Genomic DNA, 13,607 nt, shown 5'->3' with positions numbered 1-13,607 from the left:
GTTTTTGTAAGCAGATAATTTCAGTCCCAAGTTTTCTGTTTGCACCGCCAATGGCACTACGTGCTCTTCTCAACCAACTTTTTGCCGTTTACTCACCATGTTTGTTTTACTAGCGAATGAACATCCTGACAGTGCGTACTGACAGGAGAAAAATCTTCTCTGGCTGTAAGAAATTTCAAGAAATGGTTCTTTTCCTTTCTTTTTGCTGGAGCCTGACTAACACACTTGAGTGGGCCTGAAGCTTGCACCTATCGCCTTGAAAAAAAGAGGAGTCACGCTCTTTAAGTAACGAAAATTACAGCGAGTTGACTTTAGCAGATAACAATTACTACAAGTGACCCGAAAGTTTTCTGCCTGCACTTTAATTAGTCTCTTATAATCCCGATTTTATAGAGCGAAGACGACAGGGCAGCTGAGCTTACCTACCGTAGCAGATTGGGCTGGTTTAACATCCTTGGTATTTTGATGCGAACCAAGCGAAAAAGACAAACGCGTCCTGCCATGCATGCTCCATTGTTATCGTCGTCTCTTTAACGCTTTTTGTATAAAATGTGGTGGTTTTTCTTCGAAGTTTTGCCGTACAAAAGAGACATCTCCGCTAATAGTGCACCGAGTTATTTCATGTAAGGAGTACACAAACCTTCATCCAAGTGTTCGTTTGGTTCAGGCAGATTACGTTCTAGAGGAATGCCAAACGGCGCGAGTAAACAACTTTTTCCTTCCGAAGGCGGCAACACGTCCGTGTTTGTTGGCTCCGCTCTCAGTGATTGGCGCAGAGAAGAGCGCGTCGGCTCCCGCCACAGGCAGCCGAGCTATCTTTTGCCGCACTTCACTTGCTGCGGTCTAAGTCGCAGGGTATCCCACTGCGCAAATCTTTCGCACAGCGTAACTGTAAGCAGGAATAATGATAGAGCCGGACAAGGGCACAATATTAATGAGCCGGTCTGAGTAGTTCACCCACTTCGTTTGACTCATCAGACTTCGTGCTCGATTCCCGCACAGGAACTGCTGCAAGGTAAGCAGTTAACAGAGCTCGAATCAACGAGAACCCGCTAGCCTTGAAGTACAGAGGGAACATGAAGGTTGCGCGTATTACAATTTTTCTGCCTTCATTAGTGTCCGCTTCACTGCACGAAAACGATTGCCAGCTGGCAGACAGCATTGTCCTCGCCATGAGCTTAAACCCGGGCTCTAATTAGGCTCTACGGGTGGGCGGCTAGCTGTTGGACTCACTGGTGTGTCGTCTGCCGCGGGTTTCCCTGGTGGCGCCTTCTCTGGCTTTGATCCGTGCAGTCTCGTCGTTAGCGACTCAGCTCGGCTTCGCTGCAAGAGCGGCTGGTTTCCGGCACGCCAGCGGGAGGACGAGGATTGGGCGGGCCGCTTCCGGTGCTGTTATCACGCCTCGCAGCACCGAGTTATGTTCGCTGCGCCAACACAGCTATAGAGAAAAAAGGCTCACGACGTCAAATGAAAGATAACGAGCAAAGGGTTATACGAACGCTTATATGCGGATAACGCTCGCTTTTCATTCGCTTCATTGAAAAGGCCGAGGTTCTTTCTGTAAAAATTAAGAAAAAGCCAAAACGCGAGTAAAATCTCTGTTACGATAAGGGTACAACACAGGCCAAGAACTGACGAGATGCGCACGTCCTGCTAGCTAGCGGAACCGATGAAGAGGAGGCGCGTGAGACAAAGAAGCTAGCCTGGGATTTTCCTCCGTAATCAGGCGCAAATACGGCCAGTCCTTTTTCCTGTACTTTTCGTCGTTCGCTAGCTGTCTCCCGGGAGCTCACGATTCCATCGAGCGCACTTCGAGGAAAAGCTCTGAGAACTCGTCCGCGGGTGAACCCGTGCACTGTCAATACGACGCTGGCGCTGCGTAAAACCTCGGAGCCCGCGGATCTAGTCTGCCGCCAGTCGCCGATCGCTGCAGCGCTCTATAGACTCCAGGGCGCCATCGCGATTAACCACGCACACACGCCGAGATTGAGCTCGAGATCTTCGCTTGAGCATTGTGCGACGTGCTTCGAACGGTACTGCAGGGACATAATGAGATTAACTTAGCTGGCCCCAGTTCGCAGGCTGAATGCGGTGGCGCAGAAAATCAAGCCAAAAGAGTAACCATGACGATTCTTAAGGTTGCGGTGCTTTTGCGCTTTTCCTGACTACGAGGCAGTGTAGTTACGGCGTCATTCGTCCGTGAATTGCTGAGGAGCGGTGGTGACCCTTGCCGTCATCACACAGTCAACGGTGACGTCTTCGTGCCTACACTTTGCCGCTGTTTTTTTCTTTTGGACGGCGAAAAGTGTCGGGTGCTCACTCCACACCAACGCGTTCACTACGCCTGTGAGACCTGGTACTGCCATAGTAATATTTCCACAATGGCATTGACAAAAGTCATTGAATGCAGGAAGAAGAACTTGTAGTGCCAAGGCGAACTTGCATGAAACTCTCAAGTGGAACAGTGTTGTTCTCCGCCAGTGCTAAGTCAAAGTCGTTTCATTGAAATCGCGACCGTGTTACGATGGCGCACATCATGTGAGTGCCACTGCATTACACTAACTGAATGGGCGAAGCATCATTCACGGCCGTCCTTGGCAAAGGCAGAGGCATGGTTCGCAGTTTACGCCGCATCCTTCATAGACCGCCTCTAGCATGGAACTTCAGCTCTAATTGATTCCGGGCAAAATCTGCGGGAATAATGGCTTTCTCTCGCACGCTGAAAACGACGTTCTGTTCCCCCGGCGTGCGTTCGAAAAGCTATACGAGTGAGCAGCCCGCCATGGCCGCCAAATTCCGGATAGTTTTAAGCATCTGGCCCAGTTTTTCTCCCCCCGTCACAGGCCTCCCTCCGGACCATGTAAAACCGGGGCGATTAGGCTCTATTAGCTCAGTCGGGGGGGGGGGCTCCCTCATTAGAGCATTCGTGCGGAACCGTTCAATATCACAGCGGAGTAAGGGCTGCGCGTGCAGTGTCCATGCCCGCGCTGCTCTATTCTGGATTCCCGTTTTTCATGTAGCCCCTCGTTTATCCCCCCTCTCGTTTAAAACTCGGCCATTCCACGGACCCAAGCTCAGGGCGGTTTTTCTCTGGGAACGAGCGAAGAGTTGGAGAGGGGAAGCCTGCTTCTCTTTTTCTCTTTTCCTTCCTTTTACGCACCCGCGCTCTGACGTTCTGTGCCCGCGTGGGCCTATTTCGTTTCCAATGGTGAACTGCTGAGGAACTAGGGAGGGCAATGTTATCAGCGAATTGCAAATTCCATACGTATTCTTCATTAACTCTTATCCCGAACTGTTGCCAGTCCAGGCCTCAGAGTACGTCCTGCAAACAAGCGGTGAATAGCATTGGCGATATCGTGTCTCCCTGACGGACACCCTTCCTTATTGGAAGTTTATTGCTGACTTTAAGGAAGGACCATTGTAGCTGCGCAGTCGTTAAAGATAAATTCCAGTATTTTATCATGTCTCTTCAACACCCTGATTCCGCAATTTCTCTATGACTGCTCAGGTTTGCACCGAGTCGAACGCTTTCTCATAATCAATGAACGCTATATAGGGGGCCTGGATATATTCTGCGCATTCCTTAATCACCTGATTGGCCGCCGCGGTGGAACTAGTGGTTATGGCGCTAGGCTACTGACCCGAAAGACGCGGCTGGGGTCGAATTGCGATGGAGGCGAAATGCTAGAGGCCCGTGTGCTGGTCGATGTCAGTGCACGTTAAAGAACCCCAGGTGGCCGAAATTTCCGGAGCCCTTCACTACGGCGTCTCTATTAGCCTGAGTCGCTTTGGGTCGTTAAACCACCCATAAATTCTATCACCTGATTGATAGTTTGAATATTGTTTTTTGTCAGGTATCCTTTACGAAAACCTGCCTCTTCTTTTGGTTCATTTAAATCCAAGATTGTCCTGACTCCACCGGCGGTTACCTAGGTAAATTCCTTGTAGGCAGAAGACAGGAAGCTGATTGGTCTGTAGTTTTTTGAGTCTTCGATGTCCCCTTTCTTACGAATAAGGATAATATCAGCGTTCTTCCAAGCTTCTGGTACGCACGAGGTCATAAGTCATAGCATATACAGGGTGGCGAGTTTTTTTAGCCCCATCTTCCCTCCGTCCTTCAAAAGATCCGGTGTTACCTGATCCTTACCAGCTGCTTTCCCCCTTCGCATTGCTCCTACGGCTTGCTTTACTTCCTCTCCGGTTACTGGCGGGATGTGCCATTGCTGGACTGTACTGCCTCTCTTATTATCTTTTTGTTTCATTGGCTACTGTATCGATTGGTGTATAACTCTACGGCTACATTAACTACGTTATTCATGTTGCTATTGAGATTGTCGTCTCTGTTTCTTAACGCATGCATGGGGTTTTTGCCTATGCTTAGCTTTCGCTTCACCGCTTTTAGGCGTCCTCTGTTATTTAGAACATCTTCGATCTCTTCATATTAAACTTAGTTTTCTCAGCTACCTTGCTCTTATGCATTAAATTTGTAAGCTCTGGCAGTTCTATTTTATTATAGAGAAAGATGCTTTCATGTGTTCGCATTTCTTAACCAGTTATTTCGTATCTTGAGAGAGCTTGTCAGTATCCTGTCGTACCACCCTACAGCCTGCTTCTACAGCGCATTCTGTAACAATAGCTGTGATATTATCGTTCGTTGGGTGAACATTAAGATCATCTTGCTCGGTTAAAGCTGAATATCTGTTCTGCAGCGACGTCCTTAAGTCCTCTACTTTCCCTCTTACAGCTACCTCGTTTATGGGCTTCCGATTCACTAGTTTCTTCTGTTCCTTCTTTAAGTCTAAGCTAAGTTGAGACCATACAATTCTGTGGTCACTGCAACGCACCTTTCTACAACATGGCGCTACAACGCACCATGCACTGAGAGTTTCTTCTACAAGTTACATACGGAAACACTGCGCGTGAATACTCGGCTTCAAAAAAAAAAGTACCTTTTTTTTTTGTCATCTCTGAGCTGCCGCCTCAGTGATGTTCCTTAAACAATTGAGCATTGCTCCATTTACTGTAAGGACTTTCTGGGATACCTTCAACGAACTTTAAAAAAGCGAATTTGTTTTACTTCTCATATCACACTATACCTCACCGAAGTGCTATATGTTGATAAACTTTGTATATTTCTTCTGATTGGTCTGCACAGCTTATCATAAAACTAGAATGATAGACCGGCATTGTTAATAAGTTTCTTCGATGAAATCTATTTTATGCCAGATGACTGTTTCCCTAAGGGAAGTGTATGAAAAGACCGACTTTAAACTACAGTGTCGCTTCATCTTGGTGATGTGCTCATCCCTACCTCCGGTCTAGTGCTTGTATCGAGCCGCAGGAAGACGGAGGCGACTACATAGCAGTCGGAACAAGAAGAACGAGCAGCGTTTATTTGTACGCCTTTTTCTACATGACGGGGGCGGGGCTATATCAGCGCCAAGCGCACAACTTGAGCTAGCACTGAGATAGCTTGATAAGACGATTCATGCGCTCCGATTATAAAGCATACAGCGCATGCTCGATACAGTGCTCTAGTGCTCTGTCTTTTTTAAACGCCTTTTGTGGCATTTCCCTAAAGCTTTTAAATAGTTCATGTAAATGTAACATTATTTCAATGTAAAAAATGCCATGCATAATAACAATAGAGCGGTGATAGGCTAGTGCTCTCGCGCAGCGGCCTGCGAAGCTGATCGGTTCGCGCCGCAGCGGGTTCGACTCCCAGTCGTAAATAATTATTCGCTTTCTTCTTAACACAACATGAGTCGTTGTTGCTAGGCGATGGCGGAAGAAAGATCGAGGCAAGATAAATGGTCGGTGTTGACGAGCATGTGAGTGCTTTCGCAATAAAAAGTTTCTGCACGCACCTTGTTTCATCTGCTAGGCACACTTCCGGGTCTGCAAGACCTAGACAGTGCGTTAAAAACAAGATGCGACAAAGGTTTAATGTGTGCGGACAATGTTGTACTACTCGCAAATAGCCAGAATGATTTGCACACTCTGGTTAATCGTAGTGGAGACGAAGGAGACGCTCCAGGCTTAATTTTTAGAGCAATTAATTCAGGTGTGATGATTTTCAGCGATATAACTGATCAGGTGCTTAAAATAAGGGCTATTGGAATACCCAGAGTGGTTGAATGCACATATTTAGGAATATGAATAAACTAAAGGCAGATCTACATTGAAAAGCACGAACAGTCTATTTGGGCAAACGAGAGAAAAGATGCTGATATAATGAAACTTAGAGCATTAAGGGGGTACAACAAATATGAAGTACTGAGAGGAATTTGGAAAGAAATAATGGTGCCCGGACTTACTTTCAGGAATGTGGTTTTGTGCCTAAGAGCAGAAGTTCAGTAGAGATTAGAAATAGATCACATAGCTGCTGTAAGATTAGCACTAGCTGTCCACGGCAAAACCACAAAGAAGGCAACACACAGGATATGGGCTGGGAATCGTTCAAAGCACGGGAAGCTCAGAGTAAAATATTATATTAAGAACTCATGAGGAAATTGGATGGCCAGAGGTGGACAGCTAAGGCATTTAAATACTTATGGACCGGCTAAATCGACCGGCTAATATCGTTTTGTGAAATAAATTAAAAGCTGCGGCAACAAGCAAGGCTTCTCTTCTTTCATGCAGCTGCAAATGAGAGGCGCAAATAACCTGCAAAAATAAACGGAGGTGCTCAGGCGCTCAGGATACATAGCAGTCATAAGTGTGATGGTTTTTATTAAATTTCCGTTTTTTGCTGCATACTCATTTGCTTCTACAAACCTGAAAGAAATTTAGACCAATAAAAATAACGTTCACGCTTTTGACTGCTTGTAACAAGATTTCGTGATTGGTTGCGCTTACAGCAGCCGGTTGCTAGATTTATCTCACCTCAAAATGTAGTACGTTATGGTTGCGAGTAACTAAAACGAATATTTTCAAGCGTTAACTGGCGCGGTAAAAGGGAACAGCTACGTCTTCTGGCGATGCTATAGCACTTTTCTCTGACGTCATTCCTGACGTCACTCTGTGTTGACCAATGAGCATGGCTGCTTGTGGCGCGGACAGCAACGCCGACATCGACGGCGCAGAACCAGCCAACGGCTAGTAAAAATCTAATGTTGAAACCTCTTTGTCGCTTGACATATTTGAAGCCCGAACAAAAGTATTACACCTACGCATGCACCTCCTGCTGCCCTACTCCGGTGCTCCGCGCTTTGGGGGCTACAGCGATTCAAGCTTGAGTTATTTTGATTGAGTTCTGAAACAAGCTTCCAAAAAGATTTATTTTTTTTCCAGCCTGCATTCACCTTTAGTAGAAGGCTTAATACTTCAGTGTCTGCCTGCTTGCACTATTCACTTTGCACGAATCAAGCGACTTTGCATTGACTGAAGCTGAAGCAAAGGCTCCAGTAGTTTCAGAGTTATAATGGAAGGAGGGTCGTTGAGTGATAAGTAATGAATTATGTGCGAAGAATAAGAAGGAAAAAAGGAAATGTCACCCAGAGAGCTGACCCCGAAAACCAACTTACTTCACGCAATACGCACCGCTGATTTAACGTCGTGGGTACTCACCTGACAGATGTGGTCGGCGTATAATTCAATGAAGCCCTGCAGTGTGCCACGAGTGTGTTTTCAATTGATGGTTACAGCGCCTCCGCCCGCTATAACCTTTAACGCTTACATGGGTGCGTCAACGTGAGTAGCCGGAACGAACGGCGAAAAGAAGAATGGGCTTTGATAAACATGGCTAATCTCTCTTTTTGTCTTTGAGCTCGTTAACGAATGCTGTGCGGCTATAGTTTACGCTCCACGCTATGTTGCGGCGTGAATGAAATGAAAAGTAATAATTGTAGCCTCCTTTGAAGGCAAGATTTTGGCTAAAAGCGAGTTCAAATTGTGTTTATCATCAGCAGTCTGCTTGCATGATACATTTGTTCCTATATGTAGAAATTTTTCTATATCCTGATGGCTCCCAATATCTATCGGCTGAAGTCTGCTGACTTGCGCCCGGCGCTGACTACTTCTTTCCGATGAAGTGCTTGTATGGTTTTTGGTCAATTTATCTTTTCCTTCACAGGCGGTTTTGCTTTAGCTATTCCCATCGCTTGGCAAGGATAGACGACCCCATTTCATCGAACTGTAAGCGTCCGGTTTTCTAGAGATACCAACGTGTTTACTGCACAAAAGTTCACGAAAGACCTCAGCCCTTTCATGTTATGTTCCTAGGGGCGGAAATTATTTCTGCTTGTGGTTGCTTTGTTCTAGTTTTCCGTCTTTCTCGTGGTTCTAAATGGCAGCAACCGCCTCAACCTCTTGCATGTTCCTGATGCTTGTCTCTCTTCTTCCGCCGGTTATCAGCAAGGAGTCCACCCCGACTCGTCCTGTGCACCGATCATCTTGACAAAGTGGGTGATTTACAGCCTTCAATCATTTCCATCTTCCAGCGCTGCTATGCGCGCGTGCGTATGTTAAGGTGCTTCTAGATAATATAATTAATCTGGCAGAGCAACAGTTTAAATGAAAACCTTAGATTATTCTCCAATTTCACTTTTACATTTTACTTCAAACACTGTAAAAATTGTATGGAAGCAGGCTGCAGCACCATCCTGATTTACATGTCGTGAACGCAAAATTGATGCGTTCGCAAAGGTTTATATTCGTGAGATTTGCCTATTTGTCGTTCAGTGTGTGTGTGAAGAGAAGAACGATGTGGAGAGGAGAATGCAATAAGAGTTGCGCTTAGCGTTGACAGCACCATGGAGGAAGTTACAACCTTCTCAAAGTCTTTGGGACTTCTTTCATACCTAATTTCTGAGATTTTTTTCCCAGGAAGAAAGCAGCTGTGCTTTACCACGCGGGGTCTATTTGTATTAAAGCACGCAATAAAAAGTGCAATAAAAAATTTACGCCAACAGTCAAGTCCCGTGTTGGCGTCCGTTTGCTCTATCTTCAGTCGTGGAAATCTCGCCGAAGATAAATGTTTAGTCTGTGATGAATAAATCTTCTGTCCGATTCCCTGCTCAAGTAAAAACGCACTTAGTTTTGGCCATATGCGCCGTCGCGGAATTACCTTCTTACTCGATTATATTCATTTACATCGCTTGCTTCCTTCTTTTATTAAACAGGTATATTAGTTATTGGTGTGCACTGCGTACGACAAATAATGGGGTGACCGCGAGACACGTCTAATCATGTCAGGACTTGGTCTTTCCTCTTCAGACAGGGTAGGGGGATCAAAATAATACAAAGCGAGTCTCTTGGCGCAAAACATCTCAAGGCGCAAAAGCAATTTGCGTTTAATGACATGCTTCGCGCGTAATACGTCAGAAGTTGACTCGCAACAACATCTACTTGCGTACGTTTGTCCTTCATGCTGCTTATGAACATTGAGAAATGCGTTCAGAGTTGGAACAATAAAAAATGTGATACGGATTGAACCAATTTATTACATGAAATTCTCCAGCTGTAACGCAGAACTTTGAAAGTCTTGCGCAGGGAGGAAAGAATTGTTCCAAGGCAGCAGACAGCACATCAATAAAGACGCTTGGGCGAGAATCGCGCAGGCCCTGTAACTTTCTATCTTCGACACGTAATATAAAACGTTACACAGTACGTGTCATAGATTAAAATGAAGTAGGCAGCATGACGTCATGAAAAATTGTTGAAACTGAGAACTCAGTAAAAGTTGTGCACCAGGCTCTAACAAAAAAAAAGTACTCAGAAAAAATGTGCGACTTATATTGAAGTGTTTTCGTTGCACTTCTTTTATTCAAATAGCAGCGAGGCGGACACAATATTTCTTTTTTTCTTTCATTTAAGATGCGCTATGAAAAGACGACGCTGATGGGAATGACGTTAGTGAGAACAAAGCGCGTAAAGGCTGCAGTTTGCATGCTTACTGGGACTTTCCCTGCTAAGAACTGCGTTGCCTTTGCTGTAAGGCCAATCGGTCTAAAAATAACTCTTGACAAGCCGTTCTATGTATTGTTGCACTTGCGTTTATGACGACGAGCGAGAAGCATACTTTCATTCGGGTCCATTACAGCACACGGGCGCGCTACTCTAAGCGTAGCCGCCCACAAAAGTCGTTCAAGGCCACCGAGAGACTCCGAAGAACTCTCACCTTGCTTTCCGGGGGAGACGGAAAGGCCAAAGAATGGAAAGTAATAAGAACTACAATAACTACTAGGAGTATAGCTTGACATGAACCCTACTTCTACGAGCCGCCGAAAGAAGTCATCGCGAAGGCTGTCCCCCTAATGCGCTGACAGCACACCGAGGACCTTGGAGACGAATGGTAGTGCTAGATACCGCAGAAGCCCTCCTTGCTTCCCCCTGCCGTCTCCTCTCCATGTCTCTCTCTCTGACCTGCACTTCATTGATCCGGTTTTCCTTTTTTCGTGTTTGTTGATGTTTTTTAGGATTCTGCTTGCTCTGTCTCTTCTGGAGACTTGTGGGTCACCGTGTGGTGTGTCGGTAGTTCCCTGCGGCACTTCCCGCGCTGCGGCAAGGAAAGCCTCCGTCGATAAAATCACGGCTGAAGTCGACCACTGACGCGGCATCTAAGATGTTGTGATGCCGCTATCGCAGTCAGGAGGTTTAAACTCATGTTAAAACAAATCTGATGTGACCTGTATTAACTCAGGACGCTCTGAGGAGACGGGCAGCATGGACTTGAATGGACTTGAATCGCTTGAGTGGAGTCAGTACAGCGCTGACTCTTCCCGTAATAGCGCCACTCAAGCTATGTATTAACTAGATCAGATAAAACCAACAGCCGCGGTGACTGACTGGTTATGGCGCTCGGCTGCTGACCCGAAAGACGCGGGTTCGATCCCGGCCGCGGCGGTCGAATTTCGATGGAGGCGAAATTCTAGAGGCCCGCGTACTGTGCGATGCCAGTGCACGTTAAAGAACCCCAGGTTGTCGAAATTCCCGGAGCCCTTCACTACGGCGTCTCTCATAGCCTGAGTCGCTTTGGGACGTTAAGCCCCCATAAAACATAAAAAAAACAGACAAAACCAGTCTTGCATGGACTTGGATCTGTGCGTCGCTTTTGACTGAACAAAGCAAAGTCACAAAGGTTCATTACTTGTTCGCCATTTGATATAAATGTTCGTCGCTTCGATGGTTCGTGGGTTGCTCTCACTTTTTGTGATATTCCATGTAACGGGGCAGGGGGGGGGGGGGGGGGGGGTAGCGGGGGCTGAGAAGAAGTGAAGCTGCCGTTGGAGCTGGTAGCCTCGCCTCCCCCCAGCGTTGATGGAAAATAAAAGCTTATCTTATCCTTCGTATCTCTGATTCGGAGTCAAGCAAACACGCGTTTTCTACACGAGCAAACTTTCAAGAAATGATTTCATACAAATTACAGTGAAACGTACGACTCCTTGCTCGCAAAGAAATATTGCCTGCACGAGAATCCGTCGGCCAGAAAAAGCAGAACTTGTAAGAACGCGAACACACTCCGGTAATTTACAAAAGAAAAGAAAGAAAATTGAGACCTTGTCAAAACTGGCTTGTCGAAGGATGGGAACTTGTTTCTTGCTTCTCTGCATGCGTAGACGTGGAGCCCAGCGTCCATTACGGAAGGTTTATTAAAGAGACCATGAAATTAATTAAAAGTCACTTGCAAATATTTTCATTGCTTAGAAATGATGCTAAGGAGCACCCAAATTAAGTATGAGCGTTCGAAAATGAGCAGGCAATTTATAATTAATTTTTAAAAACCGTGTTCTTTAATATTCGCGAGCCTATTCGTATTTTCGTAGTGACTGGTTCTGAAAGTAAAATCGTTAACATAGACGTCACTAGTTTCGTGACGTCGGCAGGACACCACAGGCTGTCATTCGCTGGAGCCACGGCAGCCACGACGTCACGGGAACACTTCCGGTAGCCGTGAAAGTCGTCTGCTCGTGCCGCCGCGCGAGTCCCTCGGGCAATCTTCGCAGTGCGTTATGGTTGGAGACCGGCGACGGAGACAAAAACCAGTCTGCCGACCAGGACCTCGCGAGATCGGCCGCCGGGCAAAAACATTCACAAACACGAACTAGATTTACGTTCATAACAAGCTCTGGGATAGATGAATGTGAAAAATGTATCATTTCTGAAATTTCATCCTAAAGCCGCTTGCCGCTGCTGCTGCTGCTTGGTGCGGCTCTCCTGGCGTCTGCTAGATCCGCTACTCTAGGCGTCACGGAAATGGAGCACAACTTTAATATGGGACGGGCTCGCAGTAAAGGCAAAGTGATTAGAGTAGTTCCTTTATTGCTGCTCCGGCTAGTTCCGAAGCGTCCTCATCTACGACATCGATGCGAAGCCAGCTAGGCTTAGCGACGACGGCAGCCGGGAAGCAGCGCAGTTCGTCGCTCGGCGCTCCTGCAGGCGGCGTCGTTGCCGATATCTCGGCTCTTGCGCAGGCATGCTATCGTTGCTCGAATATAGCAGGCAGCCTTTCTGATAGCATGGCTGTTTTGTCTTTTGTTGTGCGAACGGGAAGTAGCGAGCCAGCTGGCGGGCCGACTAGCCTGGATCCCGTCGGCCGCGGTCATATATATGAGCTTAAGACGGTCTTTGGCGTGAATAATAAACGTTGGTATAGAGAAATGTAATAACACATCATTTTTGAGGATCATTGATCAATACTGAGTTGCTGGAAGAAGTAACCACTGTGATACGAGCATATTTCTTGCCAGAATCGTCTCGCAGCTGCCGCTGGCACGCCGTTGCTGTCCGGCTCGCCTGACGCCCGCTGCTGTCGCTAGCTCCGCTGCCGAAGGCGTCGCGGAAATTGACCATAGTTTACTGCGAGACTATGCTGTTGACAGCAAAGCGATATTAAGAGTGTACCTTTTAATATAGCGCAGGCGGCTTCCGAAGCGGCGTCCGCTGCGCCTTCGATGCGAAAGACGCTATAGGCCTAGCGACGACGAGGGAAGCAAGGCAGCAGAGCAATTCGTCTGCCGAGGCGACCACGGGCGGCGCCGTTGCTGGAAGCTCGCTACTTGGGCAGGCATGCTTTGTCGCTTCTCGAGTGTATATCAGGCAGTCTTCCTGATAATATGTCTTTTCTGGTGCGAACTTCAATACCAAGCCAATCAGCGGTCGGTCACTGCGGCGCGATGGCAAACCGTACGCTTTGAGCTTGGGCCAAGCGGCGCATCGATGCTTGCCACTCCGAGTGTCCCTGCTTGCAGTAGGGCTGCAGTTCGCGAGCGGCGACCGGTGCAGCGCGCCGGCCAAGTTTTCGCACATGTGTCGCCTGCTTTTCTCCCGTCGCGAGTGTCACACTTCAGATATGCACTTCTGAAGGAGGGAAATGAGGGTGTAGGCGTAGGTTCTCAGTCAGGAGGGGCCGAGTTCGAGTCCGCGTGTTTGAGCATTTTTTTGCTTTTTTAAATATTTTAACCTTAAAAAACTCTCCCTTGTTTACTTGCGACCGATTGGGTTTATTTTTCGTGCCATGCCTTTCTGAGCCAACAATCAGTGCCGCTCAGTACTGGACGGCACTCATTCTAGGTTCATAATCACGATTGTTAAGGAGTTTGCTTTACTATATGGGGATTTATTTAAAAGAGTTATTACAAAAGCAGAGTGAGAACGAGAAAGGGCCA

General features: G+C 47.0%; 1 protein-coding gene across 8 annotated transcripts in view; it reads right to left on the bottom strand.

Annotated features, from left to right (window-relative positions):
- The window catches only part of SPR (G protein-coupled sex peptide receptor), a 352,892-nt gene that overhangs the window by 117,859 nt on the left and 221,426 nt on the right, over window positions 1-13,607 (bottom strand). Inside the window, exon 1 of one of the 8 annotated variants that reach the window (XM_077668289.1) lies at window positions 1,234-1,399. The exons of 5 other annotated variants lie outside the window; for them this stretch is intronic. The gene's annotated coding sequence lies outside the window, so the exon portion shown is untranslated. Of the gene's footprint in view, window positions 1-640; window positions 794-1,233; window positions 1,400-13,607 lie in introns of those variants that run through there. 2 more of the 8 variants (XM_077668282.1, XM_077668288.1) reach the window with 2 other exon arrangements.

Source organism: Amblyomma americanum, chromosome 6, assembly GCF_052857255.1.
Source record: "Amblyomma americanum isolate KBUSLIRL-KWMA chromosome 6, ASM5285725v1, whole genome shotgun sequence".
NCBI lineage: Eukaryota > Metazoa > Arthropoda > Arachnida > Ixodida > Ixodidae > Amblyomma > Amblyomma americanum.
Note: the sequence above shows the minus strand (reverse complement) of the source record. Positions and strands in the feature narration are given on the sequence as shown.